At 37.3% G+C, this 12181-nt stretch overlaps 1 pseudogene; it reads left to right on the plus strand.

The window, feature by feature from the left end:
• Nucleotides 1-741: 741 nt before the first annotated feature.
• Nucleotides 742-9418, plus strand: LOC110222998 (kinesin-like protein KIF23 pseudogene; annotated as a pseudogene).
• Nucleotides 9419-12181: the final 2763 nt, after the last annotated feature.

The raw sequence follows: 12181 nt of genomic DNA on the forward strand, positions 1-12181 counted from the left end.
TATATTTACAAAAATATTTATAGAAGTTCTTTTTGTTGTGGAAAAGAATTGGAAATTAAGAGGATATGAATCATCTGGGGGATGGCTAGATAAGTTGTGGTATATGATTGTGATGGAATAATATTGAGCTATAAGAAATAAAGAGGGGATGGTTTCAGAAAAAAACCTGAGAAGACATATGTGGACTGATACACAGTGGAGTAAGCAGAACCAAGAGATCATTGAACATAGTAATATCAATATTGTAATGATGATCAACTGTGAAAGCCTTGGCTACTCTGAACAAAACAATGATCCAAGACAATTCCAAAGAACTCATGATGAAAAATGCTAGAAGGTTCTGCTTTTGGGAGCCAAGATGGTGGAGTAAGAAGTAAGTCACTCTCACCCTCCCTTATTGACCCCTGAAAGCCCAGAAAATATCAACCCAGGAAAAACACTGAGCCAGCAAAAAGACAGGGCGGTACAGTCACATAGCCCAGGAAACTTGGAGGATTAATGGGAAAGGCCTCTCTCACTCTAGGGGGGAGGGGAAGCAGTACAGGATGGAAGGCATACTAGCAAGTCAGCAGCAAGTCCTACCTCAGCATACTAGGGGGAGATCCTCAGACCCAGGTTGGTAGATCGGGCTAGTGCCAACACCAGGACTGCCTGAGAGCCTCAGTACAGGCAGGGGAACTGGTAGACACCAGCTTGGAAAACCACTCCTTACAATGGTATTTGCCAGTACCCAAATCACCCATGCCTCAACATAACTCTGAGAAGCACGATTCCAGAAAACAAAGCTCCAGGCTAACAGACATCCATCAGCAGCAAAACATCCTTGTGCAAGACCCGGGCAAGCAGGAGCCAAATATTCAAGTGCTAGGCTCCAGTGAGCAGGAGAAGAAGCTTGGGTAAGTGCCCCCTTCACTCCAGCAGGAGAGCTCAACTGTTTTTTTTTAAGTCAGGAAATAGGCAAATACCATGTACCAAAAGAAGAAGTGGAGTCAGGAGGACCGAAGTTCAAATCTGGCTGCAGACACCTGATACTTACTAGCTGTGTGACCCTGGGCAAGTCATTTAACCCCAATTGCCTCACCAAAAAGAAAAGGAAAAAAAAAGAAAGGAAGCAGAAATGGACAATGACCATAGATTCTTATTATGGGGAAAGGGAAGATCAAGGCACAAATTCAGAAGAGGACAACATTGTCAATATACCCACATCCAAAACCTCAAAAGGGTGACCTGGTCTCAGGCCCCAGAAGCCTTCTTGGAAGAGCTCAAGAAGGATTTTAAAAGTCAAATAAGAGAGGTAGAAGAAAAATTGGGAAAAGAAATAAGAGGCATGCAAGAAAGAGTCAATAGCTCGGAAAAGGAAAGACAAAAATTAACTGTAGAAAATAAGTCCTTATAAAGTAGAATTGGCCAAATGGAAAAGGAGACACAAAAACTCACTGAAGAGAAGAACTCCTTAAAAAGTAAAATGGGCCAAATGGAAAAGGAGATACAAAATGTAATAGAAGAAAACAACTTGTTAAAATTAGAATGGGCCAAGTAGAAGCTAATGATTCTATGTGAGAGCAAGACTCAGTCAAACAAAAGCAAAAGAATGAAAAAATAGAAGAAAATATAAAATACCTCATTGGTAAAACAACTGACCTGGAAAATAAATCTGGGAAAGACAATTTAAAAATTATTGGTCTACCTGAAAACCATGATTTAAAAAAGAGCCTGGACAACATCCTTCAGGAAATCATCAAAGAAAATTGTCCTGAGGTCCTAGAACCAGAGGGTAAACTACATCCAAAGAATCTACTGATCACCTCCTGAAAGAGATCCCAAATTGAAAACACTGAGGAATATTGTAGCCAAATTCCAAAATTGTCAGATCAAAGAGAAAATACTGCAAACAACCAGAAAGAAACAATTTAAATGTCATGGAACCACAGTCAGGATTATGCAGGATCTTGCAGCTTCTACATTAAAAGATCAGAGGGCATGGAATACAATATTCCATAAGGCAAAGGAGCTTGGATTACAACCAAAGATCAACTACCCAGTGAAACTGAGCATAATCTTTCAGGTAAGGAGATGGACACTCAACAAAATAGGGGACTTCCAAACCTACCTGATGAAAAGACCAGAGCTCAACAGAAAATTTGATCTTCAAATAGACTTCAAAAGATTCAAGAGAGGCATACAAAGTTAAACAGGAAAAAAAAAACCACATTATTAATAAGGGCAAACTGTTTACATCCCTACAAGGGAAGATGATACTTGTAACACTTGAGAATTGTAATATTATTATGACATTTAGAAGGAGTACACTTAGACAGAGGGCATGGGTATAAGTTGACTTTGATGTGATGGTAAAAAAAAACCTAATTAAGTGGTGACAAGGGATTGTACTGAGAGAAGAGGCAGACAAGATATCACATGAAAAGGCATAAAAAATAATACAATAGAGGGAAAGAAGGAACGGAGATAAGCATTATTTGAATCTTACTCTCATCAGATTAGGTTCAAAGAGGGGAGTAACCTAATCAGTTAGGTATAGAAACCTAACTTACCATATAGAAAGTAGGAGGAGAAAGGGAAAAGAAAGGGGGTGGAGTGAATAGAAGGGAGGGAAGAAGTAGAAAGGGTAAAGGGGAAGAAAAGAGAGGGGGCTAATAGAGAGGAGGGCAAACTAAGAGAGGTGGTGGTTGAAAGCACAACTTCAGTGAGGAGGAAAAGTGAGAAAGGATAGGAAAAAAGCATAAATGGAGTGTGTGTGTGTGGGGGGAAGATGGAGAGGAAGACACAGATAGTAATAATAACTGTGAATATGAACAGGATGAACTTTCCCACAAACTGGAATTAGATAGCAGAATGGATTAAAAGACAGAATCCTACAATATGTTGTTTACAAGAAACACATTTGCAACAGAGAGATGCACACAGAGTAAAGGTAAAAGGCTGGAGCAGAATATATTATGCTTCAGCTGAAGGAAAAAAAAATATCAGAGGTAGCAATCCTGATCTGAGACAAAGTAAAAGCAAAAATAGATCTAATTAAAAGAGATAAGGAAGGAAACTACATCCTGCTAAAAGGTACCATAGACAATGAAGTAATATCATTACTAAACATATATGCACGAAGTGATATAGCATCCAAATTCTAGGAGAAATTAAGGGAGATACAGGAAGAAATAACAGCATACTATGCTAGTGAGGGTCCTCAACTTCCCCCTCTCTGAACTAGATAAATCTAACCACAAAATAAACAAGAAAGAATTTAAGGAGATGAATAGAATTTTAGAAAAGTTAAATATAGTTGACCTCTGGAGAAAACTGAATGGGGACAGAAGGGAATATACCTTTTTATCACTGGTACATGGCATCTACACAAAAATTGACCATGTACTAGGCATAAAAACCTCACAATCCAATGTAGAAAGGCAGAAATATTAAATGCATGATTTTCAGATTATGATGCAATAAACATTACACACAATAAAGGACCATGGAAAGAAACACTAAAATCAATTGGAAAGTAAATAATCTAATCCTAAAGAATGAGTAGGTCAAACAACAAGTCATAGAAATAACCAATAACTTCATCCAAGAGAATGACAATACTGAGACAACATACCAAAACTTATGGGATGCAACAAAAGCAGTCTTTAGGCCAAGCTTTATATCTCTAAATGCTTACATAAATAAAGTAGAGAAAGAAGAGATCAATGAATTGGGCACGCAACTAAAAAAGCTAGAGAAAGAACAAATTAAAATGCTAACTAAATACCAAATTAGAAATTCTAAAAACCAAAGGAGAGATTAATAATATTGAAATTAAGAAAACTATTGAACTAATAAATAAAAATAAGAACTGGTTTTATTTTTTAAAAAAACACAGCAAAATAGATGAAAAATGCTACCCTCCTCCAGAGAGAGAATTGATGAACTCTCCCCCCCCCCTTTCTTTGTTTTTCTTGGGGTTTTTGTTTGTTTTTGAAATATGGCTAATATGGAAACATGTTTTGTGTGACCTCACATATACAATATTGATATATTGTTTGTTTTCTCAATGGGTGAGGGAAAGACAGTAGGATGGAAACAGATTTTGTAACTAAAAAAAGTTAATGAATGTTAGTATGCTCCATCATTAGTCCTTTGGGATTGCCTTGGATCATTGTATTGCTGAAAATAGCTAAGTCATTCAAAATTCTTCTTTGAACAATATTGCTGTTACTGTGTATGATGTTCTGGTTCTGCTTACTTCACTCAGCGTCAGTTCATGTAAATCTTTCCACATTTTTTTCTGAAATCATCTTGTTTGTCATTTCTTACAGAACAATAATATTCCATCACACTTATATACCACAGGTTGCTTAACCATTCCCCAATTGATGGGCATCCTTTTGATTTCCAACTCAGCTACCACAAAGATAAAATCTTTTTTATCTTTTTTTACACAGAGGTCCTTTCCCCCTTTTTTATGTTCTCTTTGGGTTATAGACCTAGAAATGGTATTGCTGGATCACTGGATCAAAAGGCATGCACAGTTTTATAGTCCTTTGGGCATAGTTCCAAATTATTCCAGAATGGTTGGATCAATTCACATCACCAACAATGCATTAGTGCCCCAGTTTTCCCACATTGCCTCCAACATCCATCATTTTCTTTTTTTCCCATATTAGCTAATCTGATAGATGTGAAGTGATACCTCAGAGTTGTTTTAATTTGGATCTTCTAGTTTTCAACATAGTCCTCAACTGTCCAGCCTGCCATATGGCTTTGTTCTAGCAGGGGTCTAGAAGCTTGTCTTGTTTTAGGTATAAGCAGGAACTGGTGTGTTGTTGTATTCTGGGTCAATTCTGGGTAAATCTGACAATGGTGTGGCCTTCAGATCTGAAGATCCAAGTTTATCATGATTGAAACTCTTTGTTGTTGTTGTTGTTGTTGTTGACATCATTTGTGGGGGTAGCTAGATGACATAGCAGATAAAGCAATGGACTTGGAATCAAGAAGACTCATCTTCATAAGTTCAAATCCAGCTCCAGGCACTTACTGGCTATGTGACCCTGGGAAAGTAATTTAACCTCTTCCTGCCTTGGTTTCCTCATCTATAGAATGAGCTGGAGAAGAAAATGCAAACCACTCTAGTATCTTTACCAAGAAAACCTCAAATGGGGTCACAAAGAATTGGAGAGTATGGAAAACAATTCATGATTGGAAAAAAACCCTCCTAAACATGTGGTTAAGTCAGAGTTACTTTGAAGAGGGACTGGGAAAAGGTGAGAGGGGGAAGAAGGGAACAAGAAAAAATAACAACTATTTGACCAGAGAGAGTTAAAAGTCTGAAGCTTTGGATAAAATGTAAGCTAAAGCATTTCCATGGGTAACTTTGCCACATGTAATTTGGTGAGCCACACATGTCATAAAAGCATTTTCAAAAAGTATCTATAAAACAGCTAATAGTGGGGTTATAGAAAAACTATTCTGAATTTGGGCTTCTTTTAAAATAAGGTTACTTTTCTGGATCCACAGTTGTCTATAATCATGCATAGCCTCAAAACCATAGCAATAATCAGCATAACCAGGGCCAGATTTATCCAAGGCTGAAATATAGACACTAATTCCACAATTTCAAAAGGAAAATATTGACTTCGTAGCCTTCATCGAGTGACCTGGCATTGTTTCCCTGGTAAGATCCATCTAAAACATGCTTTCTCAGAGGAGCACCTTTGATATTAACAAAGGTTTTAAAGACATATACAATGACAAATAAATTACCAACTTAATCATTTATGTGCTACATCAGCATCCTCTTCACAATTTAATTATGTGCTAAGTATTTCCAGTTCTTGTGCGAGACAATGATTTCAGGTTATACTCTAAAGCCAGCAACTGAGTTTAAGGTCCTTTTACCCATTCCTGTGTAGCCAATCTATACTTCTAGTTGGTCTCCCTGCCTCAAGTCTTTCTGCTCTCTAACCTATCCTACATCCAATGGCCAAAGGAATTTTCCTAAAGCATAGGTCTGACCACTTTTGCAACACTGCCCATACACAGTCAATAAAGTCTTTTTGCTGAATTGTTTCAGTCATGTCCATATTCATGACTCCATTTGATTTTTTCTTTGTTTGTTTGTTTGTTTGTTTGTTTTTGGCAAAGATACTGGAGTGGTTTGCCATTTCCATCTACAACTCATTTTACCAATGAGAAAATTGAAGCAAACAAGGTTAAGTGACTTGCCCAGGGTCACAGAGCTAATAAGCATCTGAGTCTAGGTTTCAACTCAGGTCCTCTTGAATCCAGGCCCAGCACTTTATCCACTGTACCATTTAGCTACCCAATAAAATATAATGGCTCCCTATTACCTCCAGGATCAAATACCTGCTTGGCATTTAAAGCTCTTTACAACCTTACCCTTTCCTAGGTTTCTTTTTTATCAAATCACTCCTTTCCACTCATTCTAAGGTTCAGTCATCCTGTCCTATTTATGTTTCCTCACACAAGACAAGCTGGCTTTGATGCGTTAACTGTACACCATGTCTACAGTGTTTTACCTCTTATTCTCTGACTCCTAAATTCTCTGGAGTCGAGAAGTTCAAAATTGAGTTCAAATCTTGCCTCAGACACTTCCTAGCTGTGCGACCATGGAGCAAGCCATTTAACCTCTGTTGGCGTCAGTTTTCTCAACTGTAAAATTGGAATAATAATAGCACTTACTTTGCAGGGTTGTTTTAAAAATCAAAAGATATTAATTGTAGAAAATGACTTAGCATAGTGTAAGGCACATAGTAGGTGGCATATAGCTGTTTATTCTCTTTCCTTTCCCTCCCCCATGTTTCTCTGGATTCCTCATTTTGAACATTTCTTACATAACCCAGGACTCAAAGCTCATTTGCATAAGATGCTCCTCATTAGGGGAGACTGATTATCCAATGCCCCATGCCTGCCTGAGGGGCAGAGTTGGCAAGAGGTGGAGATGAGAACTATTAGTCTACAGGCTTCCAGATCTAAAAAAGAAACATGTGGTTCCAGATCCTATTCAGGAATAGCTCCAAAGAGAGAAGGAATCTTTGGGAAGAAACTGACATATAGAGGAGCTGGCACCTCAATTGTGTTGGCTTTTGCCCAGAGTTTTTTTTTTCTCTCTCTTCAGTGATTGAAGAGAATCTTTCAGAAGTTGATAGCAAGAAGATGAATCGCTCTCCTCTCTCAAGCTCTTTCTAATTCTGCCCTTCATGTAGGCAGGAAGCATGACATGATAAATCTCCATTAATGGGGAGAGTATTATGCAAATAGGCTTTGACCCATGGGTTGCGATTACAACAATATTCCATTGCACTCATAGATTACACTCATCTAAGTATCCTGCAGGTTATGGGTGAGATGAGATGGAGAGAATCTTGAGTTTATTCCCACAAATTGATCTCAGTATTTTGATTTTTCCAATAAGACTCTGACTATAATATTTTTGTCATAAAATGATATTTTTCTTCTCTCAATGATCAGTTGATGACATTGAAGCCTGACTTGACTTGCAGTCAACTGCTGCTCCTACTGGAATTGGAGACATAGAGGACATTTAGGGATGTTGTTTGTCTCTGTTCATAGACTCCAGCAGCTTTTCCTTCCTGACCCCAGTGTGGAGCTGAGCGCTTGTAACTTCACTGTGTAGTGTTTATTTTTCCAGTGCCAACCATGTGCAAAGCCTGGGTTTATTTTGGTGACCCTCTCTACTCCACTTTCCCCTTTGAGGTATATTTTGTTCTTACTTATCTAGACATTCTAATCTCTATCTTCATGCCTCATTTCCCCCAGCTAGTGCCTAAGGCAAAACATAGAGTAAAGCTCCTTCCTTCTTGAAGTCTACTTGACTCATGAAATTTCCTGGTCTTTTTTACCTTTCCTTCTTGAAAGGCAATTATCTTGACAAAGAGTTTACTTTAAAAAAATTGAGCATTTATTGGCCTCCATCCTTTCTTTTAACTGTTGTAAAAGCACACAAAATCTTCTTCTAAGGCCTCAATGTAGTGTAGAGTTGACCCTGGAATCTTGAAACTGTTCTAGAAGGGATAAACTCTAATAGATTCTACCAGGATAAAAAGACTTTGAGTCTGGTCCCAACAACAGACAGAGATTATTGTCTGAGAATTAATCTATCTAAGAATTTAGGGTTAGGGTTAGGGGCCAATGTTAACAGAAATCAGTCCATTAGGTTAGAACTTGCATGGAGACTTGAGCTTTGAGCAGGTCCGGTTGGTGGTAAAGACTATTACAAAGCTCCATCTGCAGAGTCTTCCACCTTTGCCACCATGTAAAATTCTAAGTGTCAATGAGGAACAGACACTTCCAAGGCTGGTTGAAGTCTCAGAGAAACACCATCATGTTGCACAAATGATGACAGAAGAATTTAATAAACAAATAATTGTTTTTAGAAATATGCCATAAGAATTTGATAATTCTGCTTTGAATAAGGGAAAATATATTCAAGGAAAATTAAATGAAAAGGAAAAAGCGATTATGGGGCAGAAAGTTGAAATAGAATGAAAAAGATATGAATGAATAAAAAAAGATATGATATGAAATAGATTAGAAAAGAAAAGTAAAACTTTGAAACATGAGATTAAAATTTTAGAGAAAACTACTACAATCTTTGAGGAAGATAAGCTCAATCTGCAACAAGAACTTGAAAGCCAGAGCCAAAGACTTCAGCACCATTTTTTTTGACAAATGCAGGCAGGAGGCAAGATTGAAAGGCATGATGAAATAGACTACCAGGAAAATGGGAAAAAGAACAGGAGCATACTGTAGCTGCCAAACAGCTCGAGATGCAGAAACTCTGGGTCAAAGATGAGAAACTGAGGCAATTAAAGGCTACTGCTATACCAAAGAATTAAAACCGGAGAAACCATCACGGTAATGGGATTAGATCAGTTTCTCCATCCCCAACACGTAACGCACCACCAATTCATCTCTGACACAGCTGATCGCACTCTGCAGGGGACAGATGGGTGGATCACAGGCCTACCTCTAATGTGTACACTGAAATAGTCATGCAGCCACATGTACCCCATGCCATCACATTAATTGGTATAAATGAAAAGGCACTAGCTAAGAATGAGAAGTACATGCTGACTCACCAGGAACTAGCCTCCAATGGGGAGATCGAAAGTAAACGAATTAAAGGTGATGCTTTTAAAACAAGAGGTGGTGGGTGTCTGTCCAATTCACAGAAATTAAGACTTTAAAACAAGAATCATCAACCAGTTGAAAAGAAAGATCCTGTGTGTTCCCTGGCACAAAAAGTTGCTATGGAATCTGGATGGAAACGTGGTGTTCTGCAGCTGTGGAAATGAGGACAGGATCTCACCTTAGACCTCGGTGCCAGCATCATGTACAGCACAGGTGCAGAAAGCTGTGGTTTGAGCTTCTGTTGTGATAAAAGATTTTTTTTTCATGTTATTGGTTTATTTTGAATCAAACAGCTGGGCTATTTTGTAAAAACAAAAAGCAAAAGCAAAACCTTGCTTTGTTCAACATTTCATATTTCATAGCTGTTGGCTGGCATACACTGGCAAAGGGAGTCACACTTCCCCCTCAGCCCCAAAGACATCTATTGTTTAAATTCTCTATATACTCTGCTATATTTCTTATGAATTTCAGAAAGAGAATTCTCCTTGCTTGTAATTAACTTTTGATTATGCTATTCTGTGTGTATTTTCTGCATACTCTTCTAGATAATCTTGCAAGGCTTTGCCTTGGGGAAAGAGGGTGGTGTATCTGGCCATGGATTCTTTTATAGAATGACTTCTTTTTTTCCAATTTGGGTCTCATGATTTTTAGGTTGAAAATAAAACACATGCTGCTATTTATTTAGCTACAAAAATTCCCATTAGACATGTTTCACTAGCAATTCAAACTTTCATAACAAAGTGAATTTGATGATCATCTCATCGGAATTCATATTGGAAAGTGAATTGTGTTGAATTTCATATTCCACATACATATCAATTTTCTGATATCTGACTATGACAAATGACTTAGAATAAAAAGCACTAAAATATGAAGTGTGTAATATGAGAAGACATTTTTGATTTTATATTGCAACTGTGTCATACAAATTAGAAAAAAAATCAGAGAGTGAATATTTTATTAAGTAGAACAACCAATGTGTAGGTATACATTAGCTAATATAGTAAGCATTACTAGATGTAACCCACATAGACAAAAGTTCTTTTGTGTGTGGGGGGATATTGAATTGCTAATTAATTTATGGAATTATGAAATAGGGGCAGGCACACCCAGTTCTTTGGGTGCTCACCAGGAAAGAACACTGTGGTGGTGGGGGGTAATACTTCAATCACATTTTAATAAGGCCTAGAGGGTGCAGGGGAAATAGCACAGAGTAAAGAGATGAATGACAAAAAGAGGGAGTACAGAGGTAGACAGATTAAGGACTGGGATGAGCTGGTAGAGGAAGGTATTCAGTATGACAAAGAGAATGGGCAGGGGAAAGTCATAGAGAGCAACTTGTGCAACCATGGATTACTGTTGGGAGCACTCAGAAACATGGACATGAGTGCTCTGGGGGCAGGATTCTGAGTTCTCATTTTCATAGTGTTTTTGTGTGGAACAGACTAACTCTTATCTAGGCCACCTTGGGCTAAGTTCATTAACATGTCCAAATCCTCCCAATGTTGCTGGTAAAACTTAACTTAAAAGTTAATACATCCATCTCATCTCAAAATTATCAACACCATCTGGTGTTCTGGTGGTCTTACTGCGGACGTCTAGAACTTGTCTGAGATTTACACATCACAGAACCAAAAGGCCTGATCACAGAGCCTAAATGGCTCCTGTTTTTTCAGCCCACATTACCAGGATGTGATTTTTGGTCAATCTATGAGACAGTTTGCAAATTATCCTCCTTTGATCTTTGGGATGGTCTGTATGTGCTTTCTGGGTTCCCCTTTGCAATCTTACTCCCTGTTACTGTCATTTTATACTAGCTTCTTATAAACTTAGTATACTGAATAGAAGCTTGGGGTGGTGAGGGAGAGCAGAACAAGAGACAGTTTTAACACAGGGGGTTATCAATAATTTTTAAGTATTTGAAAGAATCCTGAGGCTACATACTGTTAGAACCATTGCTTTAGACCTTTATACATTGAGCTATTATCATTGAAGATCATGGACTCTCTTTCACTTGTCCCTCAACCATGGACCTCCTGCATCTTACAGATTCATTGCCATGTACAATCTTTACAATCTTTTGCTTGTGATTTGTTGCAGCCTACTTGTGCTCATTGTATGCCTTTCTATTGCCATTCAATTATTCAGAAATTAGGGTATTTTATGACTCAGACCAATATTGCTGTGGGTTAAAAAGAAGAGCCTTTGCTCCTTGACTGTATTCATTGCTTGGTTTTCTTTTTAATTTTCTAAAAGTCATTTTCTTTACCTTATCTCATTTCAAGTGAAATGAGAATTTTAATTGTCTCTGTTATTTTTCCTCTAATTCTAATAGGTAATGTCCCATTCCATAATCAATGAAGTTTTTTTTATGTCCATCAGAAAAGATGCTTTTACCTAGTGCATTATTTATTACTGTATTGATTTTCTCATAAGAGTGAAAAGGATAATATCAAATAACTCTCAGGCAGTTTTTAGAACTTTTTTTTCCTAATCCTCAACATAGATATCAAGCTGATGTTTGAATAACTTTTCGTCTGCTTTTTAGACATTTTTATTCTTCATACAAATGTTTCTGAAATCATCACAGGACTTATATCAAGAAATGAAATATGCAGGTAACCATCAGACCATTTCTTTCAAAGTATTATATGTTTTAATCATATGTCCTAGATTATTTTAATTTTAATAGTATTTTTTCTCCAGTTACATGTCAAGAAAAATTTTAGCATTCATTTTTATAAGACTTTGAGCTCCAAATTTTTCTCCTTCCCTCCCTCTCTCTCTCCCCTCCCCTCTTCTGAAAATGGTAGGCAGTTTGATATAGTTTATACATATGTTATAATGTAAAAATATTTCCATATTAGTCACAGTTGTGAAAGAAGAAACATTTAAAAAACCCATAAGAAAGAATAAAGTAAGTGAAAAAAATATGCTTTGACCTACATCCAAAGTCAATCAGTTCTTTATCTGGATATGGATGTTATTTTCTTTCTTGAGTTATTTGTAC

This window comes from Phascolarctos cinereus, unplaced genomic scaffold (genome assembly GCF_003287225.1).
Source record: "Phascolarctos cinereus isolate Bilbo 61053 unplaced genomic scaffold, phaCin_HiC Scaffold_9;HRSCAF=440, whole genome shotgun sequence".
Lineage (NCBI taxonomy): Eukaryota > Metazoa > Chordata > Mammalia > Diprotodontia > Phascolarctidae > Phascolarctos > Phascolarctos cinereus.